Source organism: Schistocerca americana, chromosome 1 (assembly GCF_021461395.2).
Source record: "Schistocerca americana isolate TAMUIC-IGC-003095 chromosome 1, iqSchAmer2.1, whole genome shotgun sequence".
NCBI lineage: Eukaryota > Metazoa > Arthropoda > Insecta > Orthoptera > Acrididae > Schistocerca > Schistocerca americana.
In genome coordinates, this window is record NC_060119.1 from 80,320,763 (window position 1) to 80,346,400 (window position 25,638).

General features: G+C 46.7%; 1 non-coding gene across 1 annotated transcript; it reads left to right on the forward strand.

Annotated features, from left to right (window-relative positions):
• The first annotated feature begins 15,978 nt into the window (after positions 1-15,978).
• Trnas-aga lies at positions 15,979-16,053 on the forward strand. The gene has a single exon. It is a non-coding gene; the product is annotated as a tRNA-Ser (tRNA).
• The last annotated feature ends 9,585 nt before the right edge of the window (positions 16,054-25,638 follow it).

A 25,638-nucleotide genomic window follows, 5' to 3' on the forward strand; every position in this document is an offset into this window, starting at 1 on the left:
GACCGACTGGCGGCGACCCAGTTGAATAGCAGCTTAAAAATTAGGCACTTGTACAGCAGCATGAGTGGTGGATACTTCCCTTGCACTACCTATGTAGCACAGCCTTGTGGTTGTTTATACTGAAAAAAATTGCGTATTTTGTATGTCGCCCTTTGCTTGCGATACCTCTGTGCAGCTGTCAAAGTTAAGTATTGTTTCTTTTCTTTTTGTAATAAAACTCATTAACGAGATTTATTTGAGTGTTGTCTAGCGATTCGAGAAAGCAGGATTCCTAGACACCACATATTTGACAACGAGCATGTGGTTATAATACAGAACAACCTCACTTAGTTATATTATCGGTGGTGCATTCGGTCATGAGCTGTCTCTGTAAGTATTTTTGTTTGTTAGTAGGCAGATAAACTACACTCTTAAGAAGCTCTTCACGTTAGTTGCTAGATGCATATTATAAAATTATTAAACTGTAAAATTATTAATTTATTATAAAATACGGCTGAGAACCGCGAGCCGCAAGAATACGTGTTATGGCCACATGCGGCCCTCGGGCAACTGTTTGACGATCGCCGCCCTGGTCAGACACTGTGCCTACAGCGACACCTACGACCTTACTGCTTGATGTCTTAAAAACTTCTTTTCCTTCTCATTTCTTATGTCTTTTGACTTTAATGAATGACTTCTAAATGGTTCGGCTGTTAATACAGTAGCAGTGTACTGGTCCGCCACGACCACCAGCCATCTCCCTCTGGTGCCTGAAGAGCCACCTCACCGCTGCAGTTGAAGCTGGCCGACTTCACTGCGCCATCCGCTGCAGCAAAAAGTGTGTCACTATCACGGAACGCAGCTGGCACTGCTTCGCATCCACGAAGCCACGTGACGCCGGACGCTCACTGCTTTCCGTACGCTGGGCAGCCTTTATAAGAGCGCCCTGCCAGCTCTCCGTAGTCCAACGCCGAGCCTGACGCCGTGTGAGACTCCGAGTAAACGACTAGACAACAACACAGCGCTGCTGGACCAAGACAAGATCTTTACACCACCGAATGGTGACCGAGACCAATTCTGACCTTACGAAGAACCTTTTCTTTATTCTTTTTAGGCTTCATACTTATGGCTGGGTTCATGTGGCCCGCCAAGAATTCCTCTCCCGCACCAACTTGTCCACCCCATAGCAGCAGTTACAATCTACGCCACCAATTATTTCCTTTATGTATTCCAACCTCTGTCTTCCCCTACAGCTCCATCTAGCATCGAGTAGTACAACAATTTGTTTCCTGATGACGTAACATGTCCTATTGTCCGGTCGCTTCTTCTTGGCAGTGTTCTCCATGTTTTCCTTTCCTCACCAATTCTTCGGAGGACCTCCTCATTCCTTACCTTATCAGTCCACCAAATTTTCAACTATCTTCAGTAGTACCACATCTCAAATTCTTAATGTTTCGGTTTTAACACAGTACATGTTTCACTACCATACAACACTGCTCGAAACGCATATTCTGAAAAACTGCTCTCTCATATTAATGTCTGTGATTGATATTATTAGACTAGACTTCTCTTGACCAGAAAGCAATTTTGCCTTCGCCAGTCAGCTTTCTATACTCTCCTTCCTCGTCCGTCATGGGTCATTTCGCTGCCTAGGTAGCAAAACTTTTTAACTGCATCTACTTCGTGATCACCAGTTTTGATAAGTTTCCTGATCTTCTCATTTTTGCTACATCTCATTACATTCATCTTCCTCGGATTTATTCTGAGTCCATATTCTGTAGTCATTAGACAGTTTATTCCATTCAAGAGATCCTGTAACTCCACTTTCACTGAGCATAGCTATATAATCAGGAAATCTTACTACTGTCTTTTCACCCCGAATTTTACTCCCACTCTTGAAACTTCCTTTTATTTCCATCATTGCTTCTTCCAGGTATTGCTTGAACAGTAAGGTGAAAGACTACTTCCCTGTCTTACACTGTTTTTAATCCGAGCACTTCGTTCTTGGTTTTCCACTCTTATTGTTCCCTCTTGGTTCTCCCTTACTTCGTAAGGTCAGAATTGGTCTCGGTCACCATTCGATGGTGCAAATGTCCTTTCTTGGTAAAACAGCGCTGCGTTATGCTCAAAGTTGTTTACTTAGAATCACACACTGCGTCAGGCTCGGCACTGGACTTAATCGAGAGCTGCCAGGGCGCTCCTATAAAGGCCGCCCAGCGTATGGATAGCAGTAAGCGACCGGCGTCACGTGGCTTCGTGGGGCCTAAATAGTGCCAGCTGCGTTCGGTGATCGTGACACACTTTTTGCTGCAGCGGATGGCGCAGTGAAGTCGGCCAGCTTCAACTGCAGCGGTGAGGTGGCTCTTCAGGCACCAGAGGGAGATGGCTGGTGGTCGTGGCGGACCAGTACACTGCTACTGTATTAACAGCCGAACCATTTAGAAGTCATTCATTAAAGTCAAAAGACATAAGAAATGAGAAGGAAAAGAAATTTTTAAGACAAGACATCATAGGAAATAGTATTCCAATCTGATATAATGACAGCACAGATGAAAAGGGAATACACTAAAACTATTAAGTAGAATGAAAGAGTAAGGATGAAAATAACTAAAAGCGACTAGTAAGAGATTAATTCTTAAAAATTACATACTGTAAAAAAGGTCTTTACGGTGACAGATCATGTGATACGTGAGTGAAATGACAAGACTTGCGGAAACGAGAAAGAGGCACGGGGAACTTGGTAAGTATTCTTACAGCATAAGCAGGTTTATTTCCAAGCGGACATTGCAAGAGTTGGAGCGTCTCCTTTCAAACCGTTTTCGAAGGGGAAGGTATGAGGTATCCGATATGATATAATAAATGAATGTGAGAGGGAATGTTCGCAGTGCTGGACATTACACTGTGTCTGGGCGGACCTGTGTCTGTGACCTCTGCAGTGGAAGCGACGGCCGTCCACCCCAGTGTGTAGGCCGAGGGCGGCGGCCGCTGCCGTCTGTACAACAGTTGGCACCGTGGGGAGGGAGGGAGGGAAAGCTTCAGAAGCCCCGAGCGAGGCCAGCAGGCGCGGAACACGAGAGAAACCGATGACCAAAAGTGTCATTTAATCATCAGAAAACAGAAATGACTATGGAGGATGCATGATGAACTCGGAAGTCATCGCAAATACCTTAGTTTAATAATGGAAGTAGTAATCATTAACAAAGAAACAGTACATGTAGATCTTGGTGGAAAGGGGGGGGGGGAGGGGTAGGAGACTCCTTCTGATTATAAACTGTATCCGCTTCTTTTGGGTGAGGGACCGTTTAGAACTGCAACATCGGTTATTTGGCTTGATGGTCTCGATAGAGAAGGACAATATTCAGAGTTCAGACCGACGGCAAGGTGTAAAGTATAAGCTCTCACTTTTCCAGTAGGGCTGTCAAACCTGACTGCTTCTTGAGCCATTCCCCACTGCAACCTACCTTTCAGGACATCCGAATGGATCTTCATAGAGCTGGTACTCCGTTCACGAAGATTATTATTTATCAGAGTAATTTGTTTCAAATTTCAAATTAAATTGCAATTCTTCAATTCTTACATTTGGATGTGTGTGTGTGTGTGTGTGTGTGTGTGTGTGTGTGTGTGTGTGTGTGCGTGCGCTTTTAAAGAAGTTCTTTAGAACTGTTTGCAGTCTGATTGTTAACTTAAGAGGCCAACGTATTGACTGAACTTTCTAAGGCGCTATTTGTTTAGTCTGGCTGTAAAGGTGAAACCAAAGTCCAATAAGTTAATTGAAGTGTTTACGTCTCTGGCCGTTATTGTACGTGCGTGTTGTACTTGCGAGTTGGCTTGTGCAAGCTGCCTGCCCACTCGCGAACTCAACACACAAACAACCAAACAAGCGACTCTGTGCCCGGAAACCAATACAATCGTACAACTGCTAAACAGATAATTATTTATGCTGCTGAGTGCTAATCCAGCTGAAGTTTCACTATCTACACAGCAAAATTTAATACAATTCATGCAATTAAAAGGGGCCCAGCTAACATTCCACATTAAAAGAAATGAATGTTTCTCGTAACGGCACTTGTGTTACATTGGAAACTGCATCGCTGAGACTGGAATTCAGTAAGCTGAATGCCCCTCACTATATGCTTTTAATGTAAAGGGTCATCTCATGGGATCGTTGTCGAAGAAAATGACGGAGTGAGGAAAAGTTATCTTAAAAATAGTTATCTGCTCTCAGTCAATATTGTTCAGGTAGGGATTATAATCATTTAAATTAATTTCGTCGAAAAATGTAGATAGCAATATACATACAATCTTAAGATTTTTTGAACCAGCATTATGATAATATCGAGTTTTAAAATCCCGTATCTGTGTAGATGTCAGCCGAATACTCTGTGGAACACTGTAGACTGAGATGGAAATGACTTTCCAAAGTGGGGCCAACACACAAAAGGAACAGATACTGCATAGCGTCGACTTCTGATCCTAGTATGATAGAGGAGTGGCGTTATAAAGCTTTCACACACACACACACACACACACACACACACACACACACACACACACACACACACAAACAAACGAACTGTCGTGTGAGTGCTCTAGCTTCCTCCATGCAGGGAAAGCTTCTAGAATTTTCTCCTCCAGCGCTCTTTCTTTCAACCAACTAAAGTTGGCATTGTACCTGATACGCTATTAGATTGATGTCCATAAGGTTTTCGTTCATCAGTGCATATAACAGGTACTTGAATAGTGGACATGTGATATAGAGTAACTTTTGAAGGCATTGACTATGTACTTATGCTACAACACGACTATAGTATCACGTAAGTGTTTGGTAAAAGAGAATTTGTGATCTTATTACGTGACTTGCGAGATTATGTGTAAGTCAGCACATAATGACGAAACACGTGAAAACAGTTATCCTACACGAAGTGTGGTATTGTTACAGTAAAATTAACGTAGAAATACATTTCATCGGAAATGGGGAGGAAATAGAAAACGATTTTTTCATTCATACGACTATACGAGTTTGATTCGATATTTTTGATTCGTCTACATCTACATCGATACTCCAGAAGCCACCGTGCGGTGCGTGGCGGAGGGTACCCACTACCACAACTTGTCATTTCCCTTCCTGCTCCACTCACAAATACAGCGAGGCAAACACGACTGTCTTTACGCCTCAGTATGAGCCCTAATTTCTCTTATGTTTGTGGTTCTTATGTATGTTGGCGGGAGCAGAATCGTTCGCAGTCTGTTTCAAATGTCAGTTATCTAAATTTTCTCATTAGTGTTTCCCGAAAAGAAAGCCGCCTTCCATCCAGATATTGACATTTGTGTTCCCGGAGCATCTACATAACACTTACGTTTTGTTCGAACCTACGTGTAACAAATCTAGCAGCCCGCCTCTTAATTGCTTCGATGTCTTCCTTCAATCCGAACTGGTACGGATTCCAAACACTCGATCAGTCCTCAAGAATAGCTCGCACGAGCGTCCTATATGCGGTTTCCTTCACAGGTGAACTAGTCTTTAAAAATCCTCCCGAGAAACCACAGTCGACCATTTGCCTTCCTTACAACAGTTTTCACTTGCTATTTTCCCCATCATTTCGCTTTGCATCGTTTCACCCAGATGTTCAAACGACTTGACTGTGTCAAGCAGGACAGTAGTAATGCTGTATCCGAACATTACAGGTTTGATCCTCCTACTCATCCTCATTAACTAACATCTTTCCACATTTAGGACTATATTCCATTCACGACACCAACTGGAAATTTTGTCTAAGTCGTATTGCATCGTCCTACAGTCACTAAACTTCAACGCCTTATCCTACACGACGGCATCGTCAGCAAACAATCGCAGACTGCTGCCCACGCTTTCCTCCAAATTATTTGCGTGTACAGAGAACAACAGCGGTCCTACCACACTTCCCTGGGTCACTCCTGACGATAGCCTTGTCTCTGATGAACACTTGCCGTCGAGGGCAACGTGCTGCTTTCTATTATATAAAAAGGCCTCGAGCCACTCTCATATCTGTGAACTTATTCCGTATGTTAGTACCTTGGTTAACAGCCTGCAATGGGGCACCCGGTTAAAGGCTTTGCGGCAATCTGGAAATACGGAATCTGCCTGTTGCCCTTCATCCATAGTTCTCAGTATATAATGTGAGAAAAGGGCAAGTTGAATTTCGAACGAGTATTGCTTTCTGAAACCACGCTGATTCATGGGCATAAGCTGCTTAGCCTCCAGGAAGTTTACTGTATTGGGACTGAGAATGTGTACAAGGATTCTGTAGCAAAGAGAAGTTAGTCTGTAATTTCGCGGATCCGTTCGTTTACCTTTGTTATATACTGGAGTCACCTGCACTTGTTTCCAGTCGCTTGGGGCTTTGTGCTCGGCGAAAGATTTACGGTAAACGAAAACTAGGTAAGGGGCCAATGCCATAGGGTACTCTTCGTAAAACCGAATTGGTATTATATCCGGATCTGATGATTTATCTGTTTTCAAATTATGTTGCTTGTCTCCGTCAGGTTTTCGTCATAAACGCATTTCTATAAGATGGGCGAAATAATTATCTTGACAGGTATACAACTTAACATTGAGAGGATTTTTTTTGTGGTTTTAAGGCGCACAACTTCAATGGTCATTAGCGCCCAGACTACGTTAGGAATGCACCGCTGGGCACAAGTTTAAAACAGCAACTAAAAGGGAAAACACGATAAAGATAGATTGACAGGCATAGGATTAAAAAACCGCATAATCAAATGTCCTTAGACAGGTTTGTCAAGTTGAAAAAACGAATAACGCGAGCAGCTGCTCCTGGGTCATCCGCTAAAATGGCATCTAAAATGGCATCTAGAGTACATGGCAGGCCAAGATCAAGACGCAGTGTAGTAAAATCCGGACAGGACGTTAAAATGTGGCGGACTGTCAGCAATTGCCCACATGGGCAGAACGACGCCGGCGCAGCCGTCAGCAGATGGCGATGGCTGAACCGGCAGTGTCCAATTCGTAACCGGGCCAAAACGACCTCCTCCCGTCGAGAAGGGCGGGAGGAAGACGTCCAAGCCGCGGGAAGAGGTTTCAAGGCCCGAAGCTTGTTGTCCGTAAGTGCAGCCCAATCGGCATGCCACAGCGATAAAATGCGCCGACAAATGACTCTGCTACAATCTGATGAAGGGACACAACAAGAAGCAGTCCGAGGCTGGAGGACCGCAGCCTTGGCCGCGGCATCTGCAGCTTCGTTCCCAGGGATACTGACATGGCCAGGAACCCACATAAAGGTAACCAGAGAACCGTCGTCCACCAGCTGCTGGAGAGAGCGTTGGATCCGGTGGACGAAAGGGTGAACCGGATACGGATCACTGAGGCTCTGGATGGCGCTCAGGGAATCGGAGCAGATGACATAAGCAGAATGTCGGTGGCGACAGATTTAAAGAACTGCCTGGTAGAGGGCAAAGTGCTCAGCTGTGAAGACCGAACAATGGCCATGGAGCCGGTATTTGAAACTTTGTGCCCCGACAATGAAGGTCATATTAATGAACTTAGAACGAAGTTCGACAAAACGGGACTGGTACACCGAACCGGGGGTAACCTCCTTAGGAAGCGAGCTGAGGCCAAGGTGAACGCGAACCTGAGCCTGGAGCCAAGGTGGCGTGTGGCTCTCGCCCACTCTAAAGGTTGCAATGAGTGAAAAATCAAGGTGTTGAAGGAGGCGACGAAAGCGAACTCCAGGGGGTAGCAGGGTAGAGACATACAACCAGTATTGACGGTCGAGAGAGTCGTAAAAAAAGGAACGATAAGACGGGTGGTCGGGCATTGACAGTACCCGACAGGCGTACCAACAAAGCAGTATATCGCACCGGTAGGTGAGTGCCAATTCACCGGCTTCAGCATGAAGACTCTCGACAGGACTAGTATAAAACGCTCCGATCGCAAGACGTAAACCCCGATGTTGTATGGAGTTAAGGCGGCGTAAGATGGACGGCCGTGCAGAGGAGTATACGAAGCTCCCATAATCCAGCTTGGAGTGGACGATCGACCGATATAGGCGAAGTAGGACGGTTCGATCCGCTCCCCACGACATACCACTGAGAACACGGAGGACATTTAGAGAATGGGCACAACGGGCAGCCAAATGTGACACATGTAGAGACCAGCTAAGTTTCCTGTCAAATGTAAGATCTAAAAATTTTGTTGTCTCCACGAATGGAAGAGCAACGCGACCGAGTCGTAAGGACGGTGGGAGAAACGCTTTGTAGCGCAAGAAGTTAATACAGACCGTCTTCTCGGCAGAAAAACGGAAGCCATTGGCGACACTTCAGGAGTAAAGACGGTCAAGAGAACGCTGAAGATAACGCTCCAGGAAACATGTACGCTGCGCGCTGCAATAGATGGTAAAATCTTCCACGAAAAGGGAGCCTGATACATCAGCTGGGAGGCAATCCATTATTGGATTGATCGGTATGGCGAAGAGAGCGACGCTCAAAACTGAGCCCTGTGGCACCCCATTCTCCTGGCGAAAGGTGTCTGACAGGACAGAACCCACACGTACCCTGAACTGTCGATCCACTAAAAAGGAACAAATAAAAAGAGAGAGGCGACCGCGAAAGCCCCATGTTTGCATGGTGCGGGGAATGCCCGCCCTCCAACAGGTGTCGTAAGCCTTCTCCAAATCAAAGAACACAGCTGCGGTTGGGAGCTTCCACAAGAAGTTATTCATAATGAAGGTCGACAAGGTAACCAGATGGTCAACAGCAGAGCGGCGCCTACGAAATCCACATTGTACGTTGGTAAGTAGGCGTCGAGATTCGAGCAGCCAAACCAAACGAGAGTTAACAGTCACAGCTGGTAAGCGGGATGGGTCGATAATTGGAAGGCAAGTGCTTGTCCTTCCCCGGCTTAGGAATCGGTACAACAATAGACTCGCGCCAGCATGCGGGAACATGACCCTCAATCCAGATGCGATTATAAGTACGAAGAAGGAAACCTTTACCCGCAGGAGAAAGGTTCTTCAGCATCTGAATATGAATAGAATCAGGCCCTGGAGTGGAGGACCGTGACCGGGCAAGTGCATTTTCGAGTTCCCGCATGGTGAATGGGGCATTATAACTTTCACGATTCGAGGAACGGAAGTTAGGTGGCCTAGCCTCCTCTGCCTGTTTTCGGGGGAGGAAGGCAGGGTGGTAATGAGTGGAGGTCGAAACCTCTGCGAAATAGTGGCCGAAGGCATTGGAGACATCCTCAGGGGCCACAAGGATGTCATTTTCGACCGTCAATCCAGAAATTGGTGAGTGGACCTTAGTGCCAGATAGCCGGCGCAGGCTACCCCAGACAACAGAAGAAGGAGTAAAACTGTTGAAGGTGCTTGTGAAAGCAGCCCAGCTGGCTTTCTTGCTTTCTTTAATAATACGACGGCACTGCGCACGTAATCGTTTATAAGTGATACAATTCGCCACTGTAGGGTGGCGTTTAAAGGTGCGTAAAGCACGTCGACGAGCACGTAAAGCGTCTCTACATGCTGCAGTCCACCAGGGAACCGGTACGCGACGCGGAGAAGAAGTAGTGTGAGGGATGGAATATTCAGCAGCAGTGAGGTGTGCGACCTGACTATCGCAGCTTGTGAAGGTTTGATCCTGAAAGGTCGCCCTGGAAGAGAAGAGCCCCCAGGCTGCTATGGAGATGTTCCAACTAGTTGAGCACGGAGAGGGGGTATGATGCAGGAGATGGATAACACACGGGAAGTGGTCGCTCGAATATGTATCAGAAAGTGCATACCACTCAAACCGGCGTGCAAGTTGGGTAGTACATATAGAGAGGTCTAAATGGGAATAGGTGTGAGATGTGTCCGAAAGAAAAGTAGGGGCGCCAGTATTGCGGCAGACAAGATTGAGCTGGTTGAAAAGGTCTGCTAAAAGGGAGCCCCTCGGGCAGGATGCCGGAGAGCCCCAAAGAGGATGGTGGGCATTGAAGTCTCCAGTTAACAAAAATGGGGCAGGTAGCTGAGCAATAAGCTGCATCATGTCTGCCCTGGTAACGGCAGATGACGATGGAGTGCAGACGGTACAAATGGAAAATGTAAAAGTGGGGAGAGTAATGCGGATGGCAACTGCCTGCAGGCCGTTGTGCAATGTGATGGGATCGTAGTAAATATCATCCCGGACCAGCAACATAACCCCTCCATGAGCCGGAATACCTACCACAGGGGGTAGGTCAAAACGCACAGAGGTGTAGTGTGCCAAGGCAATTTGATCGCATGGGCGTAGCTTCGTTTCCTGGAGGGCTACGACGAGCGGACGGTGCAAGCGGAGCAGCAACTTCAAGTCCTCTCGGTTGGAGCGAATGCTACGAATATTCCAGTGAATAAGTGCCATCGTGAGAAGAAGAAGAAGAAAAAGAAAAAGAAGATGCAAGAAGGGGGTCACTTCGAAGGCCGCTGAGGGCCTGGCTTCGAGCGAGCACTGCCGCCGCTATCAATAGGCGGACAGTCATCGTCCATTGGTTCTATAGGTTCATCGGCCATCTTGTTAAGATGGCTGGGAGGGGGAGCTTCCTCCGCCGGTGAACGGCCAGATGTTCGGCTACCAGCAGTGCGGTCAGGCGAAACGGATGACGGCCTGGGGCGGCAACCGCCGGGTGGCGCAGGAGAAGAAATGCGCCGTGGCGGAGAAGGAGAACTGTGCTTCCTACGAGCCTTCTTGGAAGGGCGTTTAGTGGAAGTATTGGGCGATGGCTGCGAGTTCGAGGTACGTAGGAAGTCTGCACGGGACGGTTCCTTCTTGAAGGCCCGTGCATCTGACTTCTGGGTCTTCATCTTGGCAGAAGCTGATGAACGTGCTTGTGTCTGAGGGGTGACGGGAGGAAGAGGAGACGTCGACCGGGCGATCTTAGCACTGGCCGAACGGACAACCGTGGTGCTGAAGGTCAGATCGCATGTCTGTGTCGCCACCTCCCTGGTAGTCCGAGGAGAGGCAAGGACAGTACTGTATTTTCCCGCTGGGAGCAGCGTGGGCTTCCTACTAGCAAATAGCTTGTGAGCAGCCGAGGTGGACACTTTCTCTTTGACCCGAATTTCTTGGATACAGCGTTCTTCCTTGCAGATGGGACAGTTGCGGGAGGATGCGGCATGGTCACCCTGACAGTTCACACAACGAGGAGACGGAGGTGGACAGTCACCCTCATGGGCATCCCTGCCACAAGTGACACATTTAGCCGCATTGGAACAAGACTGTCGAGTGTGATTTACACGCTGACACTGGTAGCAGCGCGTAGGTGTCGGGACATAGGGGCGAACAGAAATAACCTCGTAGCCCCCTTTGATGCGCGACGGCAGCTGAACACTATCAAAGGTCAAGAAAAGTGTCTGGGTCGGTACAAGGTCATTGTTGACCTTTTTCATGACCCTATGGACAGCCGTCACGCCCTGCTCAGCGAGGAAGGACTGAATCTCCTCATCAGTGATCTAGTATATACCACACCGCGAGATGAATTCAAAGTGCGGTGAGCCTCCACCCGTACAGGGAACATGTACAGTAGTGTGGCCCGAAGCAGTTTTTGTGCCTGAAAGGCGCTCTCAGTTTCTAGTAACAAGGTACCGTTACGCAACCTGGTACAAGACTTGACAGATCCGGCTATGGCATCTACGCCCTTCTGGATAACGAAAGGGTTGACAGAGGAAAAATCCTTTCCGTCCTCAAATCGAGAGACTACGAGGAACTGTGGGGCAGGCGGTAGTTCTTTCGTCACTGGTGGCTGGTCAAGTTTCCGTTTTTGGGCAGAAGTCGAGAGAGAAGGAGAGAAATCCATTGCGGAGGAATCCCCCATGATTGCCAGCGTCTCCAATGGCGCGCTCCTTCCTTGTCGGGACCCTCTCAGAGGGCACTCCCGCCTTAGGTGAATGTTTACACCTCAAGCCACAACTCCCGAGAAACGGACGGAGGGACCAATCGGCATGGTCGGAAGGTGTCAGCTCAGGCAATCACCCCTCCCTGGGCCTGGCCTTTACCAGGGGGTACGTGCGTGCCTTACTTGTCTACCCAGGGCGGGGAATTACGCGTTACCCCGTCACCGGCTACGCGTGCGAACGCGTGGGTCGGCCTTCAGGCACGCACAGGGAGGAAGGAAGAAGAGGAAAAAGAAGAGAGAGAGGAAGGACAGACTGTCTCAAACGCCGAGCCGGAGACCAGAGAAGGCAAGGAGAAGAAGGCAAGGGAAAGAGGAAGTAAGACAGTGAGATGGAGAAGAACAAAGAAAGGAACCAACCAAAGGAAGGAAGAAACCAGAAGAAAGGAAAAACCAAAATTACCGCAAATATAGGTCGTGGAACCGTCCGTCTCCGGACGCAGGCGCTAACTACCCCCTTGAGGGGGAGGGACTCCTTTTAGTCGCCTCTTACGACAGGCAGGAATACCTCAGGCCTATTCTAACCCCCGGACCCACAGGGGGGCACATTGAGAAGAAACTTTGAAAATTTAGTCCAAAATAACATTAACCTCTTTATGCGGAAAGCTACTTACAGACGTTATTTTCCTGCAAAATTACAGTTCATTTAATGAAACTGAAATGGCCGTACAGCGTTTTGGGTCGGGAGACACCACCTGAGGTTTTTGGGCAGCCTGGCGCAAGTGATTTTATTTCACGCCACATGGACGACTTGCACATTGATGACAATGAAAGGATGATGAAGATGTCACAACACCCAGTCCTCTATTGGATAGAATCTCCGGCTAGGCCAGGAACAGAACCCAGGGCTCTCTGATCTAGCAACGTTAAACACTACATCAAGTGCTTCGTGGAGTTAATCTGCTAAAGATCATCGTAATGAGGATGTGTGTGTTCTTGGATATCACTGCGTTATAAAATATTGTAACAATTATTCTTTATTTCAGCGGTATTTTGCTCTATTCCACACAGACGTCTCCATACAGATTTGAAACATTAAAAAGTGTTAACAATGAAACCGGATTCTATCATTCTCTGTCTTTTGCTTGTGCCTTTGTACCGCATCTGCACATGCTCGGTGCGGTTATTAACGGGTGAGGCGAGGTCACTTTAAGGGGTGGTCGGGTGCCCCTCCTGTCGTCACCCTGCCAGCCGCCCCCCTCCCGCCTAACCTCCCACCGTGAGGGAATATGTGTACCTCACCTGTCTCTGAGGCGGAACATTGTAGCACATGCGATATGGGAAACCGTCTAAAAAACCACAACCAGGCTCGCTGGCTCAGCGACCCTCTTCGGTAATCCACAGAGTAGCCAAAGCTACTCTTCCCGAAAGCGACACACACGACTGTGTCACTTTCTGGCATTAATACAGAAAGTATAGCTAATTTCATTACTATTAGAAATCAATGATGTGATCCGATGTACCGTACCTTCTTTGTTGCTTTCGTCATCTGTTCGTCATCTCTGATGAGAGTTGTCTGAGTGGAACAGGTAGCGTCATTATTCGTGCTAAGTAGACCACAAATGTTGATAAGCAGTTGATGTTTCGCATTCGCTGCAGTTGTTCTCAGGCATCAACAAGGAGTTTGAAGTTCATTGCAATGAAATGATCATAGTCTGCCGTTTGACTGTACGAGTATTCACATGGTGTAACAGCTGATGGACCGGTTCACTTACCCCATCCATCGGTCTCCTGTAATAGTGGCATATAATCTCAATTGAAAGACTAATATATAGAAATATGAGGAGCAGAAAATATATCTGCGGAGAGAGGACGTGCATAGGATACGGTCAACATTTTCACATATTTCTGAAAATTATTACATTGACAAAGGGCGGAAAGACACTGTGTCGCGAGTGTTGTGCCTAACATTCGGTCAGTTTGCTACAGTGTACTACAGAACAGCACATATTCCGTTGTATTGCGTCGCCATAATTTCGAGAAGCCTCTGCTCTCTTACGGCTTATCGGTCACAAATTTCCTAAAAAGTTTTACTGCAGTGTGTAATCAGCAGGAAATCTCATGAAGTCTGTTAACATGTTTGATGAAAGACATATCAGGATGCCGAATTTTAGTTCAGTTGTCATGCTCGGTTTGTGATGTAACTGATGTAACAATTTGCAATTAGGTGAGGAGAGGTGAGGAGCCAGCTTCAGTTTTCGTTTGTGAGCAAAACTCATGTGTTGAGGTTGTTATCCCATATGTCAAGTATATTTGTATTCGAGGCTACAGTGTTGCATAGTGGTCTCAAACTCCTGCAGGCCTCTTCACTTCTGCGTCACTGCCGTACTGCAACCTACATTCTTTTCCACCTGCTGACTATAGTGAAACTTTGGTCTGCCTCTACCACTTTTATACTCTGTACTTCCCTCCATTACTAAATCAACTATTCCATCGCGCTTGAGCATGTGTCTTATTGCCCTGTCCCTTCCTTTAGTCAAGGTACGCGTTTTTAGCTTATAGCTTTAGCTTTATAGCTCGTTAGATTTACCAGAATAGCAGCTCTATATGATAGTGGTGACTAGCGTCATCGGAGTACAACGTCCCGACACAGGCTGTGCGTTTGCTGCCCGTGCGTGGGTGGGAGAGCGGCGCCTGCTGCCATTGGTCAGCCTAGCGGCCAATGGCGGGACCCTCCGTGCTGACGTCACAGCCACCCACGCGGCGTCCTGGCGCTGAAAGCAGATACCGATTAGAATCACCGTCACGGCTTTCGCACCTGAGTAGCTCTAGTATCTAATTTTAGGCCGAGACAAGGCATATCGACAAAAGCCTAAGGACAAATCTCCGCCCATGTACTTGTCTACTTGTGGAAAGAAATATGGAATGAGGATTAACATTTAACGTCACCTGGATGCCATTGGAGATGGAGCACAGATAAAGGCAGTAGTGGTTTCAGATTTAAGAAAGCGTCTCAGCATCGAGTCAGACTGGTGTAAGGAAGACAAGAAGAAATCCCGATAGTTGGGCAGTAATTTGAACAGCAGTCCTTCCAAATGTGAGGCGAGTATTTTAACCTATACACAAACTGTCTGCTAGTGATATACAAGCACGTCAATCTAGCGCATAGAAAATCATTTAGACTGCGGTATCTCGAGAATACACGTCGAACGAACTTCAAGTAAACTGCTTATCTCCATATCCGCAATAGAAGACCTTCAGTAGTTCATCAGAATGAAATTATCTCTGCTTGAAAGTGAAGTGCAACCACCCATTCGGGAACATCTTGCAGTAGAAAAGAAAACATAAAAAAGACCCCAAATAGCCATTTTGATGTAATAAGCCAAAGGACACTTAACATTTCAATACAGGCCTAAGAATTTTTACTTTTATGAATGGTTCGAGCTAAAAGTTTTGAAACAGAAGGTGTTGAGGAATGTCATCTGTATTCGATTGGTGCTGGAATAAGTAAAATTATAATAAAAAATGAACATCTAGTAAGCCTTGAAAAATGTAGAAAATGGAAAAAACTATAATACAGCTATAAAATTTCAGGTACTCTTTGGAGACATATCCATTTTAGAGCTCGACTTAACGTAAATAGAACTAATGAAAACCGAAGACTAACCTTCTGAGAGCGAAAGGACGGATATGTAGCTACCTCAAACTTCCTGGAAGATTAAAACTGTGTGCTGGGCCGAGACTCGAACTCGGGACCTTTGCCTTTGCCGGCCGCGGTGGTCTAGCGGTTGTAGGCGCTCAGTCCGGAACCGCGAGGCTGCTACGGTCGCAGGTTCGAATCCTGCCTCGGGCATGGATGTGTATGATGTCCCTAGGTTAGTTAGGTTTAAGTAGTTATAAGTTCTAGGGGACTGATGACCAGAGATGTTCAGTCCTATAGTGCTCTGAGCCATTTTAACCAACCTTTGCCTTTCGCGGGCAAGTGCTCTACCAACTGAGCTACCCAAGTACGACTCACGCCCTGTCCGCACATCTTTACTTCTGCCAATATCCTTTCTTTCAGGAGTGCTAGTTCTGCAAGGTTCGCAGGAGGGCTTCTGTAAAGTTTGGAAGGTAGGAGACGGGGTACTGGGAGAAGTAAAGCTGTGCGGACGGGGCGTGCGTCTTGCTTGGGTGGCTCAGTTGGTAGAGCACTTGCCCGAGAAAGGCAAAGGTCCCGAGTTCGAGTCTCGGTCCGGCACACAGTTTTGATCTGCCAGGAAATTTCATATCAGCGCACACTCCGCTGCAGAGTGAAAATTTCATAATGTAGCTACCTGTTAAAAAGGCTCAGTACTAGCTTTAGGTCTCTGTGTAAATACGACGGTTGCTCATTAACTTTTAGTATCAGCTCTGAAAAATAAAGTTACATATTTAATTTTTTATGTATTTTCAGGTGCATGCATGCGGTCAGAGCACACGGTGAAGTCTGCGCTCCATGCTAAATGGACCTGAACGAAATGAGCCGCGTCATTGATGAAGTGCAGTATAGTGAGATAATTGATTTCTGATGTCGCCGAGAACGAGTTGCTGCATCAGTGGGCTAATGCTACGGCTTCTTATTTTGGCTCTTGTAGCGGCGTGCTAGGTTTCTGTGGTGCGGATATCTCAGAGTGCACACACAGCCTATTCCTGTCAGCAAACAAAAACTTTAAGAAAAAATTGAACTATTTTAAGACGCACCTGATTACTTTCACACTGCAGGAGTATTTGAAACGTCATGTGGCTCTGATGAAGCGTATTTAGGCGAAACAAAAGGACGGTAAAACGCGAACGGCTGAGGCGCATAAAACAAAAGTGTTAAATGTGCTGCAATGAATCATCAGCAGGACTGCGGATAGGCTTCCAGGTTTGAGGCTTCGCGCCAGCAAACACCGACCAGGAAGCCACCTCTGCGTGGCGAGAGTAGCACTTTTCTCTGTTTCGTTACCTATCTTGTAGCGATGGCCCATTAATAATCGCTGGAAAACTTTGACCGAATAGCCATATCTCTTCAGAATACTTATTAAATAACAGGGGCACCGGAAGATCCGGAAAAAAGTACCAAGAGAGTGGTCGAAACGACGAGGCCTAACAGCCTAGAAGATTTTAAATGACAACGGTCAAGAAACCCCGCAGATTGATTGTTAGATGCGTGGCATTATACTTCATATGTGATAATTTAGGTCTACGGCAGGTCCTTAGATGGATTCGGAGGCTTTCCTTTCGCATCTCACGTGTCTTGTGAGGCCATTTGCGAATACGCGAAACACAAACGATGACGATACGACATCTCGTGAAAGCTCTTTGGCCTTGTCGCAGGGTCCGCTTATATATGTTACACTTTTAATATCGACGCACTCTCAAGAGCACTTGTGGCACACTGTGGTTAATTATTTTAGAGTTTTACTGTCAATGATCTGTCGAACAGTTCTTCAGCAGACTGATGGTCACAAAGCTGGTAGTCATTTAGTGTGGCTGTAGTTTCGTAGCTAAGACATACGGCACAACGTAATAGGCATTATGTGAACGCCGCCACAAGATATCCAACTGCAATTGCTTGAAGTTGAGAGTAGATCTGGGAATCTGACTTGTTTACACGACCTCACCAACCGCAGGTTTTTTTTCCAGGACCTGTAGGTGGCAGATTAGCAGCTTATGAGCTTGTCTAGACGTATGAGTGTAAGCAGCACTTGCGAGAGAGACAGAGTTTGATATGAAAGACTCCTGTCGACATACAGTCCGGAATACAAGCTTCAGTGTCAAACATTTTATCAAGACGAGTGCAGAGGGTTTCTGCCCCTGCACCAGCAAGTACGATAACGATGAGCGAATGTGTGTTGCCTGGATGCAGGGCCGTGCTTTTACGCAGCAACAGTAATCACTTCATCTCCTGCACAGTCTTTTTTTTTGTCTTGCTTCTATTATCAATCGCAACGTCAGATCAGCGTCTCTCGTGCCTTTACCTTTTCTGAAGCCAAACTGATTGTTACCTAACATATCCTCAATTTTCTTTTCCAATTTTTCTGTATGTTATTCTTGTCAGCGACTTGGGTGCATGAACTGTGAAGCTGATTGTCCGATAATTATCGCGCTTGACAGTTCCTGTAGTCTTCGAAATTGTGTGGATTATATTATTTCCGAAAGTCATATGGTGTACCGCCAGACTCATATTCTACACGCCAACGTAAATACTCCTTTTTGTGCCACTTCCCCTAATGATTGTAGAAATTCTGATATCCTGTTTTCTATGCATTATGCTTTATCTCACCTTTAGGTCACCCAAAGCTTTTGAATTCTGATACTGGATCCCCGAGCTCTTCTAAATCGACTTCTGTTTTTTCTTCTACCACATCATCAGACAAACCTTCCCCCTCAAAAGGGCCTTCAATGTGCTCTTTCTACCTATCAGCTTTCTCCTCTGCGTTTAACAGTGGACTTCCGTTGCACTCTTGATGTTACCGCCCTTGCTTTTAATTTTACCAAAACTTATTTCGATTTTCCTATATGTTTAGTCAGTCCTCCGCCGATCATTTATTTTTCGATTTCATCACTTTTTTATTTAACCAATTCGTCTTAGCTTCCTGGCGCTTCCTGTTTATTTCATTCCTCACATACTTCTTTCTGTATTTCTGATATTCCCTTAACATTTTTGTACTTCCTTGTTTCATCAGTCAACTGAAGCATATCTTCTGTTACCTTTTGTTTCTTCGCAATTTCCTTTTTGTACCTATGCTTTTCTTTCCAACTTCTATGAATGTCTGATTAAGAAACGACGATTCCTCTTCGACTGTAATGGCTAGTGAGCTCTTTCTTATCGCAGTATCTATAGTCTTAGAAATCTTCAAGCGTATCTCTTCATTCCATAGTGCTTCCGTATCCCACTTCTTTGCATATTGATTCTCCCTTATTAATCTCTTTGGTTTTGGTTTGGTTTTGTCTTGCTTTAGGACGCAGAAAACCACTAGCATCATATGCGCCCAAGACAAAACTATAGAACACGAAGACAGAGAGGAGTTGAAAAACAACTATATGTCATTTCCTACTGACATAATAGAACACAGCTAAAAACAGGCATGTTGGAAAAGGGCTAAAAATACACCATACTGAGACGAGGTCCAAAAATAAAAGTTAAATGGCCTTCATCTTACTGCTTTGGTGGATAAAAATAAAACTCGGTCGACAGCCCGTGCATCAGTTGTTACAACAGCTTGTAACACAGACGACAAATCCAAGCGAGAACATAAACATTTTAAAAATGAACATTCCATCAGGAAGTGGTGGACAGTTTAAACTTGTACACAATGTGTACGAAGTGGTGGGGTAGCGCCACTTAGCAAATGACGATGGCTAAAAAGGCAGTGCCCAATACTCAGCCTTAAAGTGACTCCTCCCTGCGGCAAGGCCGAGAGGAGGTCGTCCAAGCCACTGGGAGAGGCTTAATAAGTCAGAGCTTATTCCCAGGAAGCGATGCCAAAGGGACATCACATCCTGACAGACGGCAACGCAGCAATAATCGGGGGGAATAAAGAAAATCGTGGGCTTTGGTATGACGACTGCAGCCTTGGCAGCAGCGTCAGCAGCCTCGTTTCCTGGAAGACCGACGTGACCAGGAACCCACAGAAGCAACACACTGGCTCCACCGAGAGTGAGCAAGTGACAGTTTTCCTGGACCATCTTCACTAAGGGATGGGCGGTGTACAGGGAACATAGATTTTGAAGGGCGCTGAGTGAGTCTGAGCAGGGGACACAATTGAAAATGCTGTGTCGCCGAATGTATTCTGTGGCCTGATACAGGATGAAGACCTTGGCTGTAAATACTGAGCAGTTTGCCAGAAGCCAATATAGAAAGACAAACGTGCCAATGATGAAGGCACACCTGACCCCACAGTCAGGCCAAGAGCCATCAGTGTATACAAAAGTACTATCGCTAAGTTCCATACGAAGAACTTGAAACTGAAGGCAATAGACCGAGGCTGGAGTAGTGTCCTTAGGAAGCGAATCAAGACCAAACTTAACACAGGCCACTTCATGAAGCCGAGGGAGTGATGTGTTCACACACACTGGGTAAGTGGGTAGTGTGGTGCTAAGCAGCCATATCAACTGCAGTAGGTAGACTCCCGGAGGTAAGAGGGTTGGGTTGTTTGGGGAAGGAGACCAGACAGCGAGGTCATTGGTCTCATCGGATTAGGGAAGGAGGGGGAAGGAATTCGGCCGTGCCATTTGAATGGAACCACTCCGGCATTTGCCTGGAGCGATTTAGGGAAATCACGGAAAACCTAAATCAGGATGGCCAGACGCGGGACTGAACCGTCGTCCTCCTGAATGCGAGTCCAGTGTCTACCAAAGGTAAGAGAGAAGAGGGATGTGCCCCATACTGGCGATCAAAGAAATTGTCAAAGAAGGAGGCTTTGCAGACGAATGGCATGCATACCTGCTGAGGAGAAAGTCACAGCAGTACGACAGCGGTAGTTCAGCAGCTTCAGCATACAGACTCTCGACCAGACTAGTGTAAAAGGGGCCTGATGCGAAACAGGTAACACGATGGTGGATAGTGTTGAGACAATGTAAGAGGGATGAGGTGCAGACGCATAAACAAAGCACCCATCGTCAAGTTCCGAATCGACAAGGGCCAGTACACACTGAGGAGGGTGGTTCGACCAGCACCCCAGGACGTACCATTAAGGACATGTAGGACACTGAGGAACTGAGTCCAGTGGGCTGCCAAGTAAGACACGGGGTGAGACCAACAGAGATTCCTATCGAGCATGAGCCCCAGGAATTTCGTAGTTCCAACGAACATAAGGACAGCAGGACCCAAAAGTAAAGATGGTGGGAGAAACCATTGGTACTGCCAGAAATTCATACAGACAGTTTCATCAGTGGAAAAGCGAAAGGCACTGTCGATGCTCCAGGAGTAAAGACGATCAAGACATTGCTGAAGACGCCGCTCAGTAGGACAGGTCCATGGAGAATTACAACAGATGGCAAAATCGTCAACAAAAAGGAAGCCAGAGATCCCTGGCAGGAGACAGGTCATTATAGGGTTAATGGCGATAGCAAAGAGGATGACGCTCAGGACAGAACCTTGAGGCACACTGTTTTCCTCGATTAAGGTATCCGACAAAGCAGAGCCCAAAAAGACCTTGAAAACTAGGTCTTTTAAAAATGCCTGAAGGAAACAGGGCACATGGCCATGGCAAGAGTGAGGAGGACACCAGATCTCCAGCAGGTGTTGTACGCCTTCTTCAAATCTGAAAACACCGCCACAGTCTGGGATTTCTGCAGAAAACCATTAATGACATGGATGGACAGAGTAATGAGATGGTCAACTGCAGAACACTGCACTCAAAATCCATGCTGTGCATTTGTCAGTAAATTGCTAGACTTGAGCCCCCATAGCTGCTAGCATGAATCATAGGTTCCATCACCTTGTAAATGCAGCTGGTAAGAGAGATGGGGCGGTAGCTAGAAGCAAGGTTTTTGGTCCTTACTGGGCTTAGGTCTGGGTATGACAGTGGTTTCACGACAGCGTCCGGCAAATGTTCCCTCTGCCCAGATGCGGTTGTATGTGTTAAACAGAAAGTGCTTGCTCACAAAAGAAAGGTGCTGCAACATCTGAATGTGGATGGAATCTGGCCCTGAAGTGGAGAATCGGGGTGAACTGAGAGCATGATCTAGCTCCCTCATAGTGAAGGCGGCATTGTAGCACTCACGATTTGGAGAAGAGAAGTGTATAGCTCGAACCTCTGCCATTCGTTTCCGATGGAGGAAGACAGGGTGATAGTGGGAAAAGCTCTAAAATTTCTCAAAATGGCGGCCCAAGGCGTTGGAGATAGCAATAGGGTCCATGATGACATCATCAGCTACTGTCAGGCCAGAAATTGGGGAATGGATGTTGGTCCCAAAGAGGCGTCGGATGCTGGCCCACACAACAGAGGAAAGGGTGGAACTGTTAATAGACCTAGAGAATGCAATCCAGCTAGCTCTTTTGCTATCCTGAAGAAAGCGACGACACTTTCCATGCAGTTTTCCATCATGGATGGTGGTTAAAATGCAGAGATCACGGCTCCGCATCGTGGCACGCCTTAGACCACCAAGGGACTGGGACACCTCGTGGTGAAGATGTATTGCAGGGAATGGAACATCCTACAGCAGTAAGGATAACATTTGTGAAATATTCCACCTGCTCATCACAACTGCGAATCTTGTTTTTCGAAGGTCGCCAAGGAGGAATACAGCCGCCAGTTCTCCTTAGGAAGCTGCCATCTGGGCGTGCTCACATATGAGGTAGGAGTCAGCCAACAGATAGCACATGGGAAATGGTCACTCAAGTAGATTTCAGAAAGAATGGACCATTCAAGATGATGGGCAGGCTAGGCAGTGCACAAGGATAGGTCCAAATGGAAATAGGTGTGCATGGAGTCAGTAAGGAAAGTGGGTGCTCCAGTGTTAAGGCGGAAGAGGATATGTTGGTTAAGAAGGTCAGCCAAGAGGGCAGCTCTCTGACAGGTCCTGGGAGATTATGCACATTAAAGTCGCCGAGTAGCAAATGTGGGGGAAGTCTGCCCTGTTGACAGCAAGTGATGGAGGGACGTAAATGGTACAGAGGAAAATGTCAGGTGAGGAAGGTAAAGGCAAACTGCAACAGCTTGAAAATTGGTAATTAGGGAGATGGGTTGACTATGAATGTCATCCCGTATGAGCAGTGTGACGCCTGCATGAGATGGAATGCTGACCTCAAGGGGAAGGTCAAAACGAATTGGTATGAAATGTGAAAGCTCAAAGCTGTTGTGAGGGCGCAATTTCGTTTCCTGAAGGCAGAGTACAAGGGGATGCTGCAATGGGACTGAAGGCCACAAACATTCCATTGGACTAGAGTCATCATGACGAAGAGAAGTATCAGCTTGCTTCTGCGGTCAGTCTTTGGGGTCCAACGCTGGAAAACGGTTGATGGTGTGCACTGGCGACACGGAGACCGTCCGGCTAAGGTATCATGTGGCGACACCATCAAAGGGCGTTTTCCATTTGGTGTAGGGGAAGACCATTTAACTTTGGTGGAGTTTTTCGAGCCTTTCCAGTTAGAGAAGACTTGGGTGGTGTTTGTCTTGAGGGATGGAGGTAGTCTTCACAAGAGTACTCCTACCCTTTCCATCCTATCGGTTGTGAAGCCGGACGCTTCGCCCCTTGAGGCGAGAGTTTGAGGGCTTGTTGCACAGCTGGATAGGGGGATTGCATTGCTACCTTGACACTGGGCTATTTGACAGTCCCAGAGCTGAATTGGAGATCGCATGTCCGCTTAGCCACGTCCTTCGTGGAGCGACGGGTAACAAGAACAGAACTATAGGTAACGGGTACAAGATGGGAGAACACAGGGTTTGTGACTACCCAATAACTTCCGAGCGACTTGGTAAGGCACTTCTTCCTCTACCCAGATCTCTTGGACAGCCCGCTCATCAAAATGCATGGGAAAATCCCAAGAGGAGACTGCATAGCTGCCATTGCAGTTGATATAGTGTGGAGAAGGAGGTGGACAGTTGCTCTTGTGCGCATCCTTATCTCAGTTGACATATTTGGCTGGGTATGACAAGACATTCCAGCGTGGTTGCAATGATGACACTGGTAGCAGTGCATCAGGTTTGGAATGTATGGCCGGACTGTGATAATTTCACAGCCTGCTTTGATTTTGGACTGTAGTACCACTCTATCAAAGGTGAGAAAGAGAGTGCAGGTGGGCACTAAGGAGCAATCTACTTTTCTCATTACATGATGAGCGATAATGACACCCTGATCAGTCAGCGACAGACAATGCAGAACAGTCCCAATAAAGCCCCAGCCATGTTCCCCAAGGGAGGAGAAAAAGAATAGCAAGAGGATAGACACGCAGCACGGAAGGAAAAAAATGCTTCAAAGTCTGGGACCCCATGGTAGCCAAGCACAACCCCTCCAAAGAGTGGCAAGCCCCCTGATGGGGGACTAACCTCTGATTTCAGCCTCCTCTTCATCACTAGTACACTCTGATCTGAGTCTATATCTGCTCCTGGCTACGCCTTACACTCTAGTATCCGATTTCAGAATCTTTGTCTGACCAAGATGTAGTATAACTGAAATCTCCCCGTATTTCCCGGCATTTTCCAAGTATACCTCCACGTCTTGTGATTCTTGAACAGAGTATTCGGTATTACTGGCTAAAATTTATTACAGAATTCAGTCTTTCTCCTTTCTCATTCCTACCACCAAGTGAATATTCTCCTGACTATTAGATTTTCATCCCCTTTACGTACCGTATTATCCGTTCAATTTCTTCATATACTTTCTCAATCTTTGAATCTTCAGCTTGCGACTTCACTACACATACCTGAATTATCGTGGTCGGTAGTGGTTTGCTGCCGATCCTCATGACCAGAAATCCTTGTCCCATTTCCATTTCATGTCACTGACCCCCCACTACATCTAGACTGAACCACTGGATTTCCCTTTTCAGATTTTCTGGCTTCCCTATGACGTTCAATGTTCTGACATCCCACGCCCCAAGTCATAGAAAATTATCCTTTCTCTTATGGTCACCTCCCCTTGGCAGTCCTCTCCTGGAATTCCAAAGGAAGGAAGGAAGAATGGGTTTAACGACTCATTAGATACGGGGAACAAACTCAGACTGCGACAAGGATGGGGAAGAAAATCGGCTGTGCCCTTTGAAAGGAACCATCCCGATATTTGTCTGAAGCGATTTAGTAAAATCACGGGAAACCTAAATCAGGATGTCCAGACGTGATTTTGAACAATCGTTCTCCCAAAGGTGAGTCAATTGTGCTAACCATTGCGCCATCTCACTCGGTTGGAGATTCAGATTGGGGACGTCTCCGGAATATTTTGCCAGTGGAGAGATCATCATGACACTAATTACAAGCCACCTGTCTTGTGGATACACATTATGTGTCTTTAATGACGTGGTTTCCATTTCCTTCTGCATCCTCATGCCGTTGATCATTGGCGATTCTCCCGCATTTATGGGCAATTTACCCACCCCAAGGGAAAGGAAGTGCCCTGAACCTCTGTCCGCTCACTTGCTCTGCTTGACAAGGCCGTTGGCAGAATGAGGGTGACTTCCTATGCAGGAAGTCTTTGGCCGCCAGTGCTGATTATTATTATTCAAAATTTAAGACGTTGACAGGGTTCGAGCTCCGGATCGAAGATGTTCTGATTACCAATCAAAGACGCCACAGGTGTAGATCACTGCCTGCTAATCATAATTCCCCATGAATATGTCGGTATGGGAGATGAATCCGACTCACTGGTCGAGTCCTTTGTGCCACAGCGCAAATGAGAGCCAAGTAATGCGATTGGGTGCTCACTCCAAAACTACAGAAGCGTTTCATTTTCCTAGTGTAAACTGTGGAAACTGCAAATTTGCTACCTTTATTAGCCCAAACAGGATGGTGCGATTCGCTATGCTCCATAACCCCCAGGGAACCACTGTACCGGACGGTGGTGGTTGGCAGGGGGAGGGGGGCGGGCACAGGGCAACCTGCATAGACTTACGGTGCCCTACCGACAGAATCAGAGCCTCTCAGATTCTGTGAATCCGCACCTTTTCCTTCCCTCTTGGAATCCTCGTGGAGGACCCCATGAACTTTCTCGTGCTGCTCTGGTCTGCGTTTCAGTCGAGACAAAATGATGCTTGCAGCCACATACTGAAGAAACATTAAAATAAAATTACTAATCGTCGCATAGCAACAAGTGACGAAAGTCACATAACTCACTCATCACTTTTTGCTGAAAAAGAATAAAACCTCCCTTAACGTAAATCC